The sequence below is a fragment of the Rhinoderma darwinii genome, chromosome 1 (genome assembly GCF_050947455.1).
Source record: "Rhinoderma darwinii isolate aRhiDar2 chromosome 1, aRhiDar2.hap1, whole genome shotgun sequence".
Taxonomy (NCBI): domain Eukaryota; kingdom Metazoa; phylum Chordata; class Amphibia; order Anura; family Rhinodermatidae; genus Rhinoderma; species Rhinoderma darwinii.
In genome coordinates this window covers 537,291,075-537,307,803 of record NC_134687.1, presented here as the reverse complement: position 1 = coordinate 537,307,803, position 16,729 = coordinate 537,291,075, and the positions used below count along the sequence as shown (strand labels likewise).

General features: G+C 42.5%; 1 long non-coding RNA gene across 1 annotated transcript in view; it reads left to right on the top strand.

Moving 5' to 3' along the window:
• Positions 1 to 16,255, top strand: part of LOC142745172 (uncharacterized) — a 45,908-nt gene extending 29,653 nt beyond the window's left edge. The window contains exon 3 of the long non-coding RNA XR_012881675.1: positions 16,154 to 16,255. This is a non-coding gene — a long non-coding RNA (uncharacterized LOC142745172). The remainder of the gene's footprint in view (positions 1 to 16,153) is intronic.
• The last annotated feature ends 474 nt before the right edge of the window (positions 16,256 to 16,729 follow it).

Below are 16,729 nucleotides of genomic sequence, written 5' to 3'. Positions count from 1 at the left end.
GTCCCCCTTGAGGATACCTCCTGTTCCCGTTCTCACCCCTGAGGGGGTGGAATTCGAGGTGGCCAAGATTATGGACAGTAGGATGGTCCAGGGCTCCCTCCAGTACCTGGTCCATTGGAGAGGATACGGGCCGGAGGAGAGGACTTGGGTACCTGCCCGTGATGTTCACGCTGGGGTATTGATCAGGAGGTTCCACCTTCTCTTCCCCACTAAACCGGGTCCCCTTAGTAAGGGTCCGGTGGCCCCTCATAAAAGGGGGAGTACTGTTAGGGATCTGCCAGGTACTTCATCTAGGTATACTCCTGGGATTAATCAATCCACACCTGAGGCCAGACCTGTTCGACTGACACCATCTCCCACCAACCAGGGTGGCAGGCTCAGGAGTGGGAGAGCCTATCGCGGCCTGGTCTGTCGGAGTTAGCTCCGCCCCCTGTCCTTATTACCTGCCCTGTTCACTCCCTCAGTGCTTGTAATTCTTTTGGATTCCTGGCCCCACTGCTGCTTGCTCCAGCCTGCTTCTGCCGTGCTTCTGCCTTGCTGCAGTTCTGCTTGACCTGCTTGCTTTGCCCCTGGCTTGCTTCTGTCTCCTTGCCCGCTTGGGTGTACTCACTTCGTCCTGGTCCTGACTGTCCGTTCGCCGCTCCGTTTCCTCGTGGCGTTCCGTGGCTACTGCCCCTTCCCTTGCGTGTTCCCTGTTTGTTTTCCTGTGCACTTAGACAGCGTAGGGACCGCCGCCCAGTTGTACCTCGTCGCCTAGGGCGAGTCGTTGCAAGTAGGCAGAGACAGGGCGGTGGGTAGATTAGGGCTCACTTTCCCTTCACCTCCTTCCTGCCATTACAGAGGGAGCTGAAGATCCGAGTTGCCAAGCGACAGCCTCGAAATCGTAATGATTTACAGATGATCTGCAAAGAGGAGTGGGCCAAAATTCCATCTAACATGTGTGCAAACCTCATCATCAACTACAAAAAATGTCTGACTGCTGTGCTTGCCAACATGGGTTTTGCCACCAAGTATTAAGTCTTGTTTGCCAAAGGGATCAAATACTTATTTCTCTGTGCACAATGCAAATAAATATATATCATTTTGACAATGTGATTTTCTGGTTATTTTTTTATATAATCTATCTCTCACTGGTAAAATTAACCTAGCCTGAAAATTCTAGATTGCTCATGTCTTTGACAGTGAGCAAACTTACAAAATCAGCAAGGGATCAAATACTTATTTCCTTCACTGTATATATATATATATATGTATATATATATATATATGTATATATATATATATATATATATGTATAACAGTATATATATACATTGCTGCAGCAGCATGGAGGAAAGTATACAGCTGTAATGAGCAGTGTAGATGAGAATCCAGTGATGGGGTGACGTGTAAATCTTACCAGTAGCCTGTGTTTCCTCTCTCTCTACTCCATCCTCCTGCTCCCCCCTTCCCCATAGAATTTTATGGGCAGCACCCTGTGTTTCTCTCTCTGCTCCTGCTTCCCCCTCTCCATTCCATAGACTTCTATGGGCAGTGTCGTTGTCTTTGGCAGTGTCTTTCTCCATCACTCTGCTGCCTCCTCCTGCTCCCCTCCCCTCTCCATAGGATTGTATGGGCAGCATGTCTGTGTCTCTCTTTCTTTTTCCTTTTCTTCCTCCTATTCCCCCCTACATAGACTTGTATAAGCAGCTTGTCTGTGTCTGACTGATTCTCACCCTGCTCTCTCCTCCTGCTCCCCCTCCCCTCTCCATAGAATTGGCAGGCAGTGAAGTGACACACCCCAAATTCCTGCAGTCCATCTCATCTGCTATGTAACTTGGTACGGACTTTGCTTGAAACAGGGAGTGGACATTAGATTACAGGAAGGGAGACACCTAGTGGCAGTAACTTCACACAGCATTTGCATGGTTAAAACAACTAAATTTTAACAGTAACTAAATATCAAAGTTGATATGTATTAGGCATACTATTAGATTAGCATAAATAATTTAAAAGTCAGTGTCCATTTAAGAGAGAATTAAAAAATTTTATTTGACTATCTATGTTATAAAAAATAATCCAGTCCTCAAATTAACCACTGGAGCACACACAATATGTGGACATTTCTTGTTTTCATGAGCTCACTTTCGGCAGAATCATCTTATTAACATTAAAGGATGGGAAGAGCAGCTCCCAAGGGAGTTTTAAGAAATAAAGAAATACATTTGCAAGAAAAAGTAAAAAAAAAACTACTAGTACTTCATTTCTCTTCTACAGGCTAAAAATTAAATAAATGAAACTACAATTAAATAAATGTGCAATGATATGCGTTGTCAATATGCAGCACTGAGGTCCTACGTTTGAATACTACTAGGGCATTATCGGCATGTACCTCTAAATAAACTGATTATCTCCCACATTTCTCTCTGTGCAAGAGATAGGAAAATTAGATAGTGAGCTCTGACTAAATACCTTATTACACCGGCCGATAATCTGCCAGTGCAGAGAGCACCGATCAACGAGACATGATAGGTGCTCGTTTGCTCTTGTCTCACGGAACTATGAATGGGGATGAGCGGTCGTTGTTCTGATCGCTCGTCCCCATACATTATTATCATGTCGGCAGTGCGTTACCCTGTTTACACAGGGAAATGTGCTGACGACAACGATAATGTTTTCCTTTTTTTAAACGATACTATCAGCAGATGATCGAGCGTTTGCAGGTTTATCTGCTGATCGCTGCCCTGTTTACACAGGAAAATTATCGGCAACGAGCGTTATATGAACGCTCGTCTGCCCGATAATCGCCCAGTGTAAAACCCCCTTTAGGGAGTAATGTGAGTGGACACATTCTGTGTACAACTCTATGGAACATGTCAAAGTTGTAGCCAGGCCTTTCTTCACCTGGGGCAAAGATTCAGTCGACTGTCCTAGCTACACATCTGGTAAACCGCTGATAGATTATTTCTCAAACAGCCAGTTAAACACTTGTATTAATACCATTAGACCAAATTTGTAAAGCAAAAAAAAGTGTAATGGAAAAAATAAAGCTTTCTAGTTTAAGCGTTAAAAGGACAAAATATTTGGTGGGTCAGCCAAGTGTCAATGTTGAAGGGAAGTATGTAAGATCAAACAGAGATTAAGGTGGAAATGTATTTAAATCGTCCAAATGTTACACTAATAGGATTATGAAATAATAGGATTATAAATATTAAACCTTTAGTTTATTAATAGCGCTTGGTAAATCTAACAAGAGTTACAATGACAAAAAGGCAATGAAAATTAGCTTCTAAACATCTTGAAAGGATTTTATATTTGAGAATATAATGAGCTCCAGATTTCTGGCTTCTGTAATACAAGTTTATACACTGGGCGTGCTTAAAATATATCTATAAATGACACAAAATCTAGTACCTAGTATCATGCATTTCGGACATATAAACATATATAGTTATTTATTTCATTATTTTAGTATGATTTAATGGGCATGTATTCCCCTACACATTCTTAGAACTTATTCCCACGCAAGAAAAAAAATAAAAAAAATATGTATTTAATTATCCTTCCTTCCAGCTGGGACTTGTACAAGGAACAAGCAACATGGATGTACTTTCAAGGTCAATACTCCATAAATGTTAATAGTAAAATATAAAAGTGATATTAAAATAGATAATTTTTATCATATATTAAAGTAAATCTGTAGTCTGGCGCAAATTTACGGAAATTAGGGAATTTCATAAATAACTGTGAGCTAATAAACCACATATTTGAAGCATTTCAAAACTGCCTTCCCTATAGAACATGTTAGCAGATTACAGTTTGCCATTTATGTCACCCTGTATTCAATGCTGGAAAAGACTGATGTAAAACTCTTCAGCAGATTTTTATCAACAGAGTCTAGCCTATAAGAACAATACTGGCTGGTTTAAATGGCAGTCTGTATTCTGCTGGAATATTTTGCAGGGCAACTAGGTGAAATTTTAATATATCACACATGGATAATTTAAAATGTTAACATTTTACAGATCATAAGCATTTATAATTGACAGGGGATAGACAGACAGGAAGGTATATTTGTGACATAAATACAGTAGAAGACTATTTACAGATAACAATTACTTTTCCACGCAATTGTAATAATAATTGCCCAGTTTAAATGCACAAAAATGATTGCTTAGCCATGTTTATAATTGGTCATTGATATATTAAAATCATCATTATCTTTTGTAAAAAAATTTAATGTAAAGGGGAATTTACACACCCCAGTTTATCAAACTACCAACGATTGATCAATTGTTTGAAAAATCGTGGCTACTAATAAGAACGATAATCATTGCTGGTTGGGAGAAAATTATTTCCTGCTAGGCGAGGTGTGATAACGATAAGTTTTACAGCCACACAATTGATGCAGATCAATAAGAAATTATAGTAATTGATTGTAATATTGTGATATTCTACTGCATTCACACCTATTAATTATTGATAGGATTGCTTTTCCTCATAATGATACAAATTGTGTGTAGACGGTCTTTAAATGTGTGTTGTTGGATTTTTCCTAAAAAAATATATTGCAGAAGCAATATAATTTTTATTAGAAAAATAGCTGTGTGCGTGCAAGGGTGGTCAACACCCTTGTGGACTTACCTGTCCGGAGTCGGGAGTGGAGCGGGGTGTCGTCATGGTGTCGGCGGGATCGGAACTGGATTAACGAAGGATGGAGCCGCCCAGTAGCGGTGGTACAGCTGCGCCAGCCACGGTCGTGATACCGATGGGAGCAGCTCTGATGAATATACCTAAGTTCGATGGACAGAGTTTACCGATTACAGATTGGGCAGAGAGAGTACGTGCTGCCGCCCGGTTGTTCCAGGCACCGTTGGCGCACCATGCCGATTTGGCGCTCAATTCTCTGGAGGGGGATGCCAGGCGAGCTGTACTGGTCTTACCCGCTGACCAGCGTGACACGCTAGAAGCTATCATCAATAGACTGGACTCATTGTTCGGGGATGTCACTTCAGCCACTGATCTGCGAAATAAATTCTACACACGGGTGCAAAGGAATGGGGAGTCTCTCCAACAATTTTCAGTGGGGCTTCAAGGCATGTGGAGTCGGTTGGTGAAGAAAGACCCCGCAGGAATGTGCGGCACTACCCGAGTCTGACCGGATCATGAGGGACCAGTTCATCTGTGGTCTGGAAAGTCGCACCTTGAGAAGGGCACTGCAAGATTTCATCAGAGTCACCCCAATGGTGACGATGGGCGATGTTCTAAGAGAAGTCCTGGAACTCCATCGAGAAGAGGCTGGGGAAACCAATGTCGCCTCACAATATACCGGCCCTACAGAAGCAACGTCAGGTGGAGTGGAGCAACCGAGATCCGGGTTGCAAGATTTCACTCGGGATGTCCGGGAAGCAATCTGGGAGTTGAAAACGGAGGTCGCGCAGTTGAGAGTGGTGGCTGATAGACCGTCGCCTTGATTATCCCGAGAGCCACCAGGTGGTCCTCGTCGCTGTTGGCGCTGTGATCAACCAGGACATTTTGCCCGAGAGTGCAGAGCGGAGCGGTTTCCCAGAAGGGAACAACCGCCGTTAAACTAGGAACTCCCGCCGCTGAGGGTCAAGTCGCGGGCAATTCACTGTTAGGCCCAAGAGGGAACGGGGAACTGTTGACGGCCCGATGTCCAGTGGTGACGGCCGTCATTGGGGGAGTGGAGGTCCCCTGCCTGATTGATACGGGATCCGAGGTAACGACCATGACGTACCAGCTATTCCACGACAAGTTCCAGAACTATCAGAGGTTAGAGGCACCCTGGATAGAACTAACGGCAGCCAATAGCCTTCCAATTCTGATGGCGGGGGTGACCTGGCTAGCGGTGAAGGTGTTGGGATGAGAGTTCCCGCGGGCCGGCATCATGGTGGTCCATAACTGCGCTCGGCCAGGTGTGCCCGTAATCATTGGCATGAATGTTCTACAAGAGATAACCGGACTAATGTTCAATGAAGTCGGTGACAGTTATTGGGAGCGGCTGGCGTCTGATCATAAGGTAAAACAGACCCTGTGGCAGGTTCAGCAGGCGTGTCAATGGCCAGCAAGTTGGAAGACTCTCGTGGGGCAAGTAGGGTTGGTCTGCGCTCCAAGCAGAACTGGAATCTGGGTGCAACCCCGTCAAGAGGTCGCTGTTCCTTTGATGGTCGGGACACATCACAGTGGAAGTGCAGAGGACTGCTCTTCAGAACGAAGGGGGAAGTGTAAGGGTGATCAACACCCTTGTGGACTTACCTGTCCGGAGTCGGGAGTGTAGCGGGTTGTCGTCATGGTGTCGGCGGCTGTCAGGCATTCGCGCATGCGCCGGAAGAGAAGTGAAGCCTCCATTAGGAGGACGGAAGTGACGCGTGACCCGGAAGTGGTCAGAAGGGTGCGAAGGCAGAGAGAGAGAAGTGTGGAGAGTGGAGCTGTGGCGGCGGCGGAGAGAAGCGGCGGGAGAGTGGGGCGGCGGCAGAGAGAAGCTGCAGAAGTCCAGCAGTGCAGTGGTCCAGCCGTGCAGAGGTCCAGCCGTGCAGAGGTCCAGCCGTGCAGTGGTCCAGCCGTGCAGAGGTCCAGCCGTGCAGTGGTCCAGCCGTGCAGAGGTCCAGCCGGGCAGAGGTCCAGCCGGGCAGTGGTCCAGCCGGGCAGAGGTCCAGCCGGGCAGAGGTCCAGCCCTGCAGAGGTCCAGCCGTGCAGCGGTCCAGCTGTGCAGCGGTCCAGCCGTGCAGAGGTCCAGCAGAGCAGCGGTCCAGGCGTGCAGCGGTCCAGCCGTGCAGAGGTCCAGCGTGCGGTGTCCAGCCGGGCAGAGGTCCAGCCGTGCAGAGGTCCAGCCATGCAGAGGTGCCGCAACCAGACTTTGGAAGCAGCCCCAAGGACGAGGGAGACGACGCTGAGGAGCACAGGTATTGGATTTGTTTTCCCCTGGGCGAGGACAAGGAAGCCTAAATTCGTAGTCGTGCACCAGAGACTTGCCCACACGGGAAAAACGAAACAGACATTGAGCCGCACACTTCCACCTCCCAACCTCCTGCCCGTGGCTACCACATGCCCGGATACCGGCATCCATTTATGAAGACCTGTGTTATCTGAAGTCAATGTTTCATACCAAGAAAGCGATCCGATTCTGATTGTCTACAGTAAAATAAAAGTTAACCCAACATCGGTATCGTATCCACTGTCCATTACTACAGCACCCACCTACATGCGTATGCGAATTGTAATGTTGTAGGTGTCCATCTTAAAGTTTGGAATGAATGTGTGCATAGGGGGTTATCCTTGTTAGTGCAAATCAGATTAAATGTAGATGTTATTAGCTCAGTGTAGTGTCTAAGTAAATATAGTGTTTTGCAGGTGTTATAAAAGTTCAGAGGTGAAAATGAATTTGATATCATATTTCCTTTGAGTTAGACATGATATATTATTTCTGTTGGGATATGGCACAGTGTTTATAGACTGTCTTCTTAGAGTAAATATTAAAGTTGCTTTAGGCACCGTGCCAATACAATTGTTGTTGTTTTTGCTTGCTCCCTTGAAAGATCAAGAGTTCAATAACACCTGCTGCGGCAGCCCATCTAGAACATCAATAAATTTCCCTTAAGATCCTTTGAAAAAGGTTGAGGTCCTTATGAAGACATCAAACATGAATTTACTTTTAAGATATATTTGTATATCCATAGTGCTTTATCTTTATATGATTGAATCTGTAAAATAATGTCAAGATGATTGAATATATCGGTTCCTTTTTTTTTTTAATCTTGGGGTTTCTCCTTTTCTCCATCTTCTTTGTTCTTGAGGAGGCTCTTCTTCAACTATCCACATACAAAGCGTATGAAGTTAAATATTGAACCATCACTGTTCAACTTCACATAAACGTAACAGATGTTCTTTGTTTTCTTTTGTCAAGTAGGGTGATGCGTGATGTATTTTGAATCCCTTCATGAAGTCATACCACCATGGTTGCCTTGTGCATAAACTTGAAGAAGCCCAATAATATGGTCACCTTAAAGGGAATGTCTCATGTATTTAATTTTAGTTTAAATGATTTGATATAAGTCTGTAGCAGAGAAATAATATGAGAGTTCTTTTTTTTAAATGTTGTAGCTATTTTATTTGTATTCTTAGAAACTTTCCTGGGGGCAGTCACATTGGATGTACACACGTACTTTCTGCATTGCATACATAGTCAGTACAGGAAGTGATGGGGTACAAGCCTCTCCCCCAGAAGCCAGGGAGTGACAGGTGAGATGCATACAGAGATGCATACAGAGCCTTATCCATATGTAGTGTTGCTATCTTTCCTTATCTACGCCTTCAGCAGTACACTATAGCTGTCATTAATCCACCATTTAATGATAATTAGATGACTCTGCTAATTATGTCCTAGTCTCCACAGGAAAGCTGACAAGAGAGCTATTATGTAGCTACTATGAGCTATATGTTTAAATAAAAATGCATTATGAATTATAGTTGTAATGTTCACAGTGATTCAGCCATCAGTGGACTGCATTCCCAGAGTTGACCACAATATCTTTCTTGCAAGGCAGTCTGTATAGCACAAGAATATTATGCCATCCTGAAAGCCATCATGTTACGTGCGTACGTGCCATACTGTTGGCAAACTATCAGGTTTAGCATTTTTGCCAACAGCCTTAAATGCTGCTTTTGTCTGCGATTGTCTGATAGTCCTGCATTATTACGTCACCCATTACCTGTTTATTGTAGAGCTCTTTCTTTAATGGTAACTGAATTCCTACAAGGAATAAAATAAATGAGCATTGAAAAAGCTCTTCGGCTCTTTATGTCACATTTTGACCATTAATATTGAAGGGACTATAAAAATTGGGACCTTAGACTTTGAAACTTTGAATCTCCCCAAGAGATATTTTATGAAAATAGGCAGCCCATTCTAACACTTCTATTAGTGCCAATTAAAAATAAAAAAAAGATACATGCGGCAGCCCAAAGTGGAGCGTGAAGAGAATGGGAGTAGTAGTGGTAGCAGTAAAACACAGTGTTCACAGTGGCTGGGTTCGTCTCACCAATCTTCTCTCACTCCCAGGGCCGGCACAGTGAGGGGCGGGTGCACTATAGGATGGTGGTGGTGGTAGTATTGCCCCGGCGCACATTCTTGGATATTTTTTTCTCCCAGCCTGGTGTATGTTGGGGTGCCCTTGATGGTGTAGTGCTATAAGGCAGGAGACAGGGATGCTATTTGGTGAACTCACTTTTACCTGTACTGAATGCAGTCAATTTCCAACAGAGTCACAGTTCTGGCTGTAGCAGATCTCATCGGAAACAGTGCAGGTCTCTCACTTCTTTCTTTTCACTTCTGATCAGCTATTCTAGATATGCAGTTCCCAGTTGCAGGGTGCACAACTTATTTGGTTGGTAATTCCATCTGCACAGTACCAAATGGAAGCTGCAAGAATTGTTAGGTTAAGCTAGTGACCAAGTATCCTAGTCTTAGGTGTGAGTTCCAAGGAATATTCACCTCACAAACTCTCCCTCAGCTCCTGCTGAAAGAGCCTACTTTCTTTACATCATCCTGCCCTAGACTCAGGTAACTGACAACAGGGGGGGGGGGGGGGTCAGTCAGCCCAGGCTGTAGCTCCACCCCTTTTGCAGAAACATCTGAGAGATGCTCTATTATGAACCTGACCTGTTTTTGAGTCCAAAATCTGCCAATAATTTTCTTAAAGGTACATAGACAATAAAGTGCACGAGCATGGAAAACATGTCAACATCATACATACAACTTAAGTAGTCTAACTCCTGTATACTACATACCGTACATTTACAGTCTTTTATAATCCGCCCCTAATAAAACAAGAAAAAAATATAATACAAAGGTGTGAGACATAAGCCCTATATGTTATGGAAAAAAAAATGCTAAAATAATTTTGGTTTCCCAATAAATAAAAAAGTTAGAGCCGTGAAACCACCAGTTGTCCGCAAAATCGCTTAAAAAAATCTCCAATGCCGAAAGTTCTTTATGTTTTTCTCCTGCCTGCGTAAGGGCTCGTCCCCACATAGCGGAATTGCTGCGTATTTTCCGTCCGGAATTCCGGATGGAAAATACGCAGAATACAGTAGCAGTGGGTGAAATGTAACAAATTCAGACCACAAATTGACCTGCGGTGCGTATTTTTCGTACTGCAGCATGTCAATTCCTGCTGCAGAAAGTGGACTGAATTGCTGCGTTTTTCAGAGGAGATATCGCTATCTCCTAATATTGAGAAAAGCGCAGCAAAATTCGCACCAATTTATGCAGTAAAAAATGCAGAAAGTGGTGTGGTTTTTTTCCGCAGCAGAATGTCTGCTACTTTCATCGGAATTGCTGCAGAAATTTTCTGCAGCAATTCCGTTTTACATGTGGACAAGCCCTAAAAAGAAAATTTGGTAATGTATCTATTAGGATACAGGGTTTTTAATTAATAAAAGAGATATGTTTCTACAATTTTATCATAGAAACAAATCCTGTTGTAATCACATTTTTACAGTCATACAGACAATAGTTGTCTAACTTATTTAATACATACACTGATCAGCCGTAACATTAACCACTGACAGGTGAAGTGGATAACATTAATTATGTTGTTATAACAGCACATGTCAAGGGGTAGGATATATTCAGTAGCAAGTGAACAGACAGTTTTTGAAGTTCATTTATTTAAAGCAGAAAAAAATTAGCAAAAAAGTGTAAGGGTATGTGCACACGATAGCAGGCATTTACGTGTGAAAAGACAGACTGTTTTCAAGAGAAAACAGCTGCCTCGTTTCACACGTAAATGCTCCTCCTCGAATTATGCGAGGCGTCTGTGATGCTCGTAAATCTTGAGCTGCTCTTCATTGAGTTCCATGAAGAACGGCTCAAATTACGTTGCAAAGAAGTGCCCTGCACTTCTTTGCAGAGGCAGTCAATTTACGCGTCGTCGTTTGACAGCTGTCAAACGACGACGCGTAAATTACAGGTCGTCTGCACAGTACGTCGGCAAACCCATTCAAATGAATGGGCAGATGTTTGCCGACGTATTGTAGCCCTATTTTCAGGCGTAAATCGAGGCATAATACGCCTCGTTTACGCCTGAAAATAGGTCGTGTAAACCCAGCCTTAGGCCTCATGCACACGACCGTAGTGTTTTTCTGGTCCGCAAATTCCAGGACCGTGTTCCGTGAAATGTCATCCGCAGTTCATCCGTATGTAATCCGCAGTTCATCCGTATGTAATCGGCAAAATGCGGATGAAAAAAAAAAAGCCTAGGTAAAACAGGATGACGACAGAACTCATTCCCGGTCGTCGCCTAGCAACACTTCCGCAAATCCGCAAAACTGCGGATGACACACGGAGGTGTATCCGCAATTTCCACGGGCCCATTGACTTCTATTGGCATGTCCGCATCGAATTTGCGGCCCGTAATAAGACATGTCCTGAGTTTCTGCGGCACGGATTTGCGGACATGCGGAGACCCGTGAAAACACGGATAGTGTGTATGGGCCCATAGAAATGAATGGGTCCGCAATTCTCCCGTGGATTTGCGGGGGAATTGCGGACGCAAAAACACGGTCGTGTGCATGAGGCCTTAGGATCTGAGCGACATTGACAAGGGTCAAATTTAGATGGCTGGGCAACTGGGTCAGAGAATCTCCAAAACAGCAGGTCTTGTGGGGTGTTCCTGGTCTGCAGTGGTTAGTACCTACAAAAAGTGGTTGAATGAAGGACAACCGGTAAACCCGTGACAATGTCATAGGCATCCAAAGCTCATTTATTTGGGTGGGGAGCAAAGGTTGGCCCATCTGGTCCAAACCCACATAGACCTATTGTATCACAAGTTGCTGAAAAAGTAACAAAAAAGGCTATGATAGAAAAGAGTCAGAACACACAGTGCATCATACTGCGTTTGGAGCTGCTAAGTCACAGACTGGTCAGAGTCCCCACGCTGACCCCTGTCCACCACCGATAGTGCCAACATTGGGCACGTATCAAAACTGGACCATGGAGCAAAGCAAGAAGGAGTCTGATGAATCAAGTTCTCTTTTAGATCATGTGGTCAGCCGAGTGTGTGTGCATAGTGTACCTGAGGAAGAGATGGCACCAGGATGTGCTATGTGAAGAAGGCAAGCCAGCGGAGGCAGTTTGATTCTCTGGGCAATGTTCTGCTGGTAAACCTTGGATTCTGGCATTAATGTGTATGCTACTTTGACACGTACCACCTACCTAAACATTGTTGCTTATGAAGTACAGCCCTTCATAGCAACAGTATTCCCTAATGGCAATGGCCTCTTTCAGCAGAATAATTCTTCACTAAAATAATTTTTCAGGAATAGTTTGATTCTTGCTGCTCTAAACCCACCCACCTCAAAGAGGATAAGTATGTGTGTATTGTTCATTACCGTAGAAAAAGGCATCTTGTCAGACTAACACCAAAAACCAAGAATGGGCAGGCACACCACCTATCTATGGAGTGCAAAGTCTATGCCGCAGAACAAACAACTAAAACTACCAGAGAAAGTAGGGCAAAAAAACTGAAATGCACCTCCAAAGTTGTATCAAAATAGTAAAAAAAAAATGTTTATTGACACCAAAGAGAGGAGAAACAAGTTAAAAAGATTGTATACAAGAATGCAAACATTGAGCCATAATAAGGTACACCGTGGTGTCAATAAAAACGTCAAAAAAATATTTTTTAACTATTTTGATACAATTTTGGAGGTGCATGTCAGTTTTTTTGCCCTACTTTGTCAGACTAACACGACAACTGGTGACAGCGACAAGTTTTGTGTGGACTGGTTTTCAGGCCATACTTAATAAATGTGAGAAGCTACTTAATCCTTTACAATCACATCCAAGTCATGTGTGCAGTGATTGGCAACCGTGAGACTGTTGGTAAGAGATTTTCAGGTGGGTTTCACCCATTGTGTTTTAGCCGTGCATTTCCTTTTTCTATCTATCTAAAGCGCTGGCGCTACTGCGCTGTCTAAAAGCGTGATCAGTATGCCAATCTTTGGCCTGATTGGCTGAGAGGCACCATTACTTCATGGACTGTTGCCTTTAACCAGGCAGAAATCGCAGCCACTGAAGCATTTTACTATGAGCATCTTATAGATGCTGTTCATTTTCAGTGACCGAATAACTTTAATAAAAGGAACATGCCTGATTAAAAGGTAACTAAACTTTCAAAAACTTCTGACATGTCATAGTTTATTACCTGAGAGGTTGTTTTTTTAATTATTTTTGGACTTTGGTGAACCACAAGAGACTATTAATTATTTTTATTATGAAAAGACTTGTTGACTGTGGACTATATCTCTTGCAGCTCCCTTACTCGGATGGGAAAAATAAAATGTTGATATTTGTTTGATGTCACCCGTCAGTCGTCATGTGACAAGTTACAGTTATTTTGCCAAACTCCTGCAACACCGTGGAGACCTAACCATATCCTTTTCCCTGCTCTGCTCCTGCTTTAGAAAAAAAATAAATCACAGCATATATGGATTTAAGAAAGGATAAGGCTAAGTTTACCAAGAAAAATTTTAGGTCTAGTTTATACTTTTTATTTTTATCCCAGATTTTACATGCTGTGTTTTTTAAGCGGGACTGGATGCAAAAAGGAGGAGACACATAAAGCAAGAGAGAACTGATGCTACTTTTAAGCATATTTGCATATTGTCATTGCCACGATGAGCATTGCCAATTACCAGAGCCATTTCAAACCTAGAATTATATTTGACATTTGAAATGCTATGGCTGAATACCTTAACTAACTAGTGGTTCGTGTTTAAAGAAATTAATCTATGTCTTTAAAACAAGAAAATATATTTATCTTGTTAACTTTTCTTGTCTGATACACAAAAAACTGGAATTGATAAGTTGGCTTTGCAGAATTGTGCTGACAGTCAGCTGTCATTCATTGTCCTTTATTCTGACAGCCTCGGGCATTCAAGCATACTGTAGATTCATGAGGATTTTTCTAATGTGAAGGACTGACGTGGGGGAGGGAAGTATATCTTACTATCCAGCACTAAAAAGACTTTTGTTTTGCCTTGTCTATAGTTATCTGACTGTGTCGAATACTGTGTCCCCCTCTTTTCTCTCTTTAGCGATCTATTGCTTGGTTGACTAGCCAGTATTCAGGCAAGCAAGGTTAAAATAGTCCCTCATGACTTGCTGAGCTTTCAAATAAGTAATTACACTGAGCGCTTAGATAACACCCAAAAGTGGGCAACCTGCTGACTAGTGTTAAAATAAACATTTGTTTTCAGAGTGTTTATGTTACAATCTACTATGTACACACATAGCAGATTAATAGAGCCGTTATAATCTAGAATATGAGGTAGAGCTTGCTATTTATATAAGTACTAGATATTTAAATAAGTAGAAGACATAAGGGTCATTACAGAAACTGTGAAAATAACTTTCTATAGAAATTTAATTGAAAGTTCTCTCATGGTGTAAATTGTACAATGATTTATTTTTTAGTTATATTTATCCAATGTTGTCCTGTCACTAGCATAGATCCCTTTTAGATTAGCGGATTGAGTTCACCTATCAAAGCTGATAAACTTTTTCCAATTACAAACTTTTATATGTTAAATGGGTTGTCCGATGTGGATGATCCCAACATGTTAGAAGGGTCCCTTCACAATGACCAGTAGTAAATGAATGGAGATGTATCCAGCACTCGTAGTATGAGGGTATGTTCACACGCTAGCTGGCTTTTACTGCTGAAATGACAGCCTGTTTTCAGAAGAAAACAGCTGCGTCGTTTCAGCCGTAAATGCTCCTCCTCGTAATATACGAGGCGTTTGTGACGCTCGTATATCTTGAGCTGCTCTTCATTGAGTTCAATGAAGAACGGCTCAAATTACGTTGCAAAGAAGTGCACTGCACTTCTTTGCCGAGGCAGTCAATTTACGCGTAGTCGTTTGACAGCTGTTAAACGACTACGCGTAAATTACAGGTCGTCTGCACAATACGTCGGCAAACCCATTAAAATGAATGGGCAGATGTTTGCCGACGTATTGTAGCCCTATTTTCAGACGTAAAACGAGGCATAATACGCATCGTTTACATCTGAAAATAGGTTGTGTGAACCCAGCCTAAAACTTCTTATTTTATAAGGTCAAGTTTAAAACATGGTTTAAACTATTGAGGAAGATGCTGACACGTTTCGAACCACTTGGGCTCTTAATCGCAACTACAATTAAGAGCCCGAGTGGTTCAAAACGTGTCAGTGTCTTCTTCAATATTTTAAACATGTTTTAAACTTGACCGAATAAAATAAGAAGTTTTATACTACGAGTGCTGGATACATCTCCATTCATTTACTACTGCCTTTTGCATCTGCTGCCGACCCAGATGATCCCTTTGTATCTTCAAGCACCATTCAGACTTCAAACGTGGCATGGAACGATCTCAGGAAACTCAGTGAGCGAACCTATGCAAATTTATGCTTTTTGGATATTCATTTTTTCCCTTCACAATAAGCAGATCACAGTGTCCCCCTGCTGGGCCTCCCAGTGATCAGCTGTAATCTCTGGGAAAATTTGGCAGTTACTGTTCAATTTCCTTACAGCACCACTACAGGACAAACAAAGCATTACATAGAGCTCATTCAAATCAATGGGTTGTCTCTGTAATGCAGGACTGTTCCCCCAGAGTGAGAGACTATCTTTGTAACCACTCTCCAGACAAGAGATGCACTGCTCCCATTATGCCTGTGTGTGAGTAAATCTAGTTCCTATCTACCCTGAGTTCAATGTGTAGGCTTAGACCCAGGAGATGAGGTGTCTTTTTAGGTTAGGGACCACTGAAAAGAGGTTGCCTTGTCATGGCAGGTGGGCTCACACAGTTTGATCAAAATGTGTGATAAGAAATTAACATGCAAAATAATCTATATATAGCATTTGGTGGTCTTGGCGCTCGCATAGTTCTGTTCCAATGTTTTTTTTGTTATGCATGTGTGGTCAAACTCCACTGAAATGGAGGGGAGTTAAAGGTCTTTATGTTAAAGGTCTTCATGTTACCACAATATCACCTGCTGCACTATGTCTAGGAGTTTATTTTTCTGAATCCTTTTAAAGAAAACAGGTAAATGCAAAAGATGATTATAAAAATTTCTATCCGTAATCATCCATTTCTCATCTCCTCTAACAGCGTTCAGTGGCTGCAGTTTAGCAATCAAAGGATGCTGAATTTGGGAGATAATAGGTAAACATCAAGGATAAAGCAACTGTGGAAAAGTTTACAAAAATTTACCATGCATAACAAACCAAATCTTCAACCAGCTCACCTGATGTAACTGATGTAATAAATAAAGATGAATACATGGATTTACAGGTAGTTTAAGATTCACTTAAAATGCACCCACCCCTCAAAAAATTTTTTTATTGTGGTGCTACATAGCTGCAATTGTGGTGCTGTGTCATAATTTTTCACTTTTTTTTAGGCAATCTATGCTGAAATGAAATAAAAAATAATTTGCTTTTAAAAAATTTTTTTAATTAATTCCCTAACTATCTTTTTTTTAAACTTGATAACTTAGCTAGAGCTGGTTATCTTTTCTAAAAAGGGGCGTGAGCGGCTTGATGTCAATCCAGCCGCTCTGCAGTGTGCGCGCTCCCGACGTTGATAGCTAATGTAGTTCTAGCAGCATCGGGAGAATGTTCGTCTCAACCAGGCATGGTAAGCCTAGTTGAGACTAACACACCATGAATTGCAACACCACGGCAC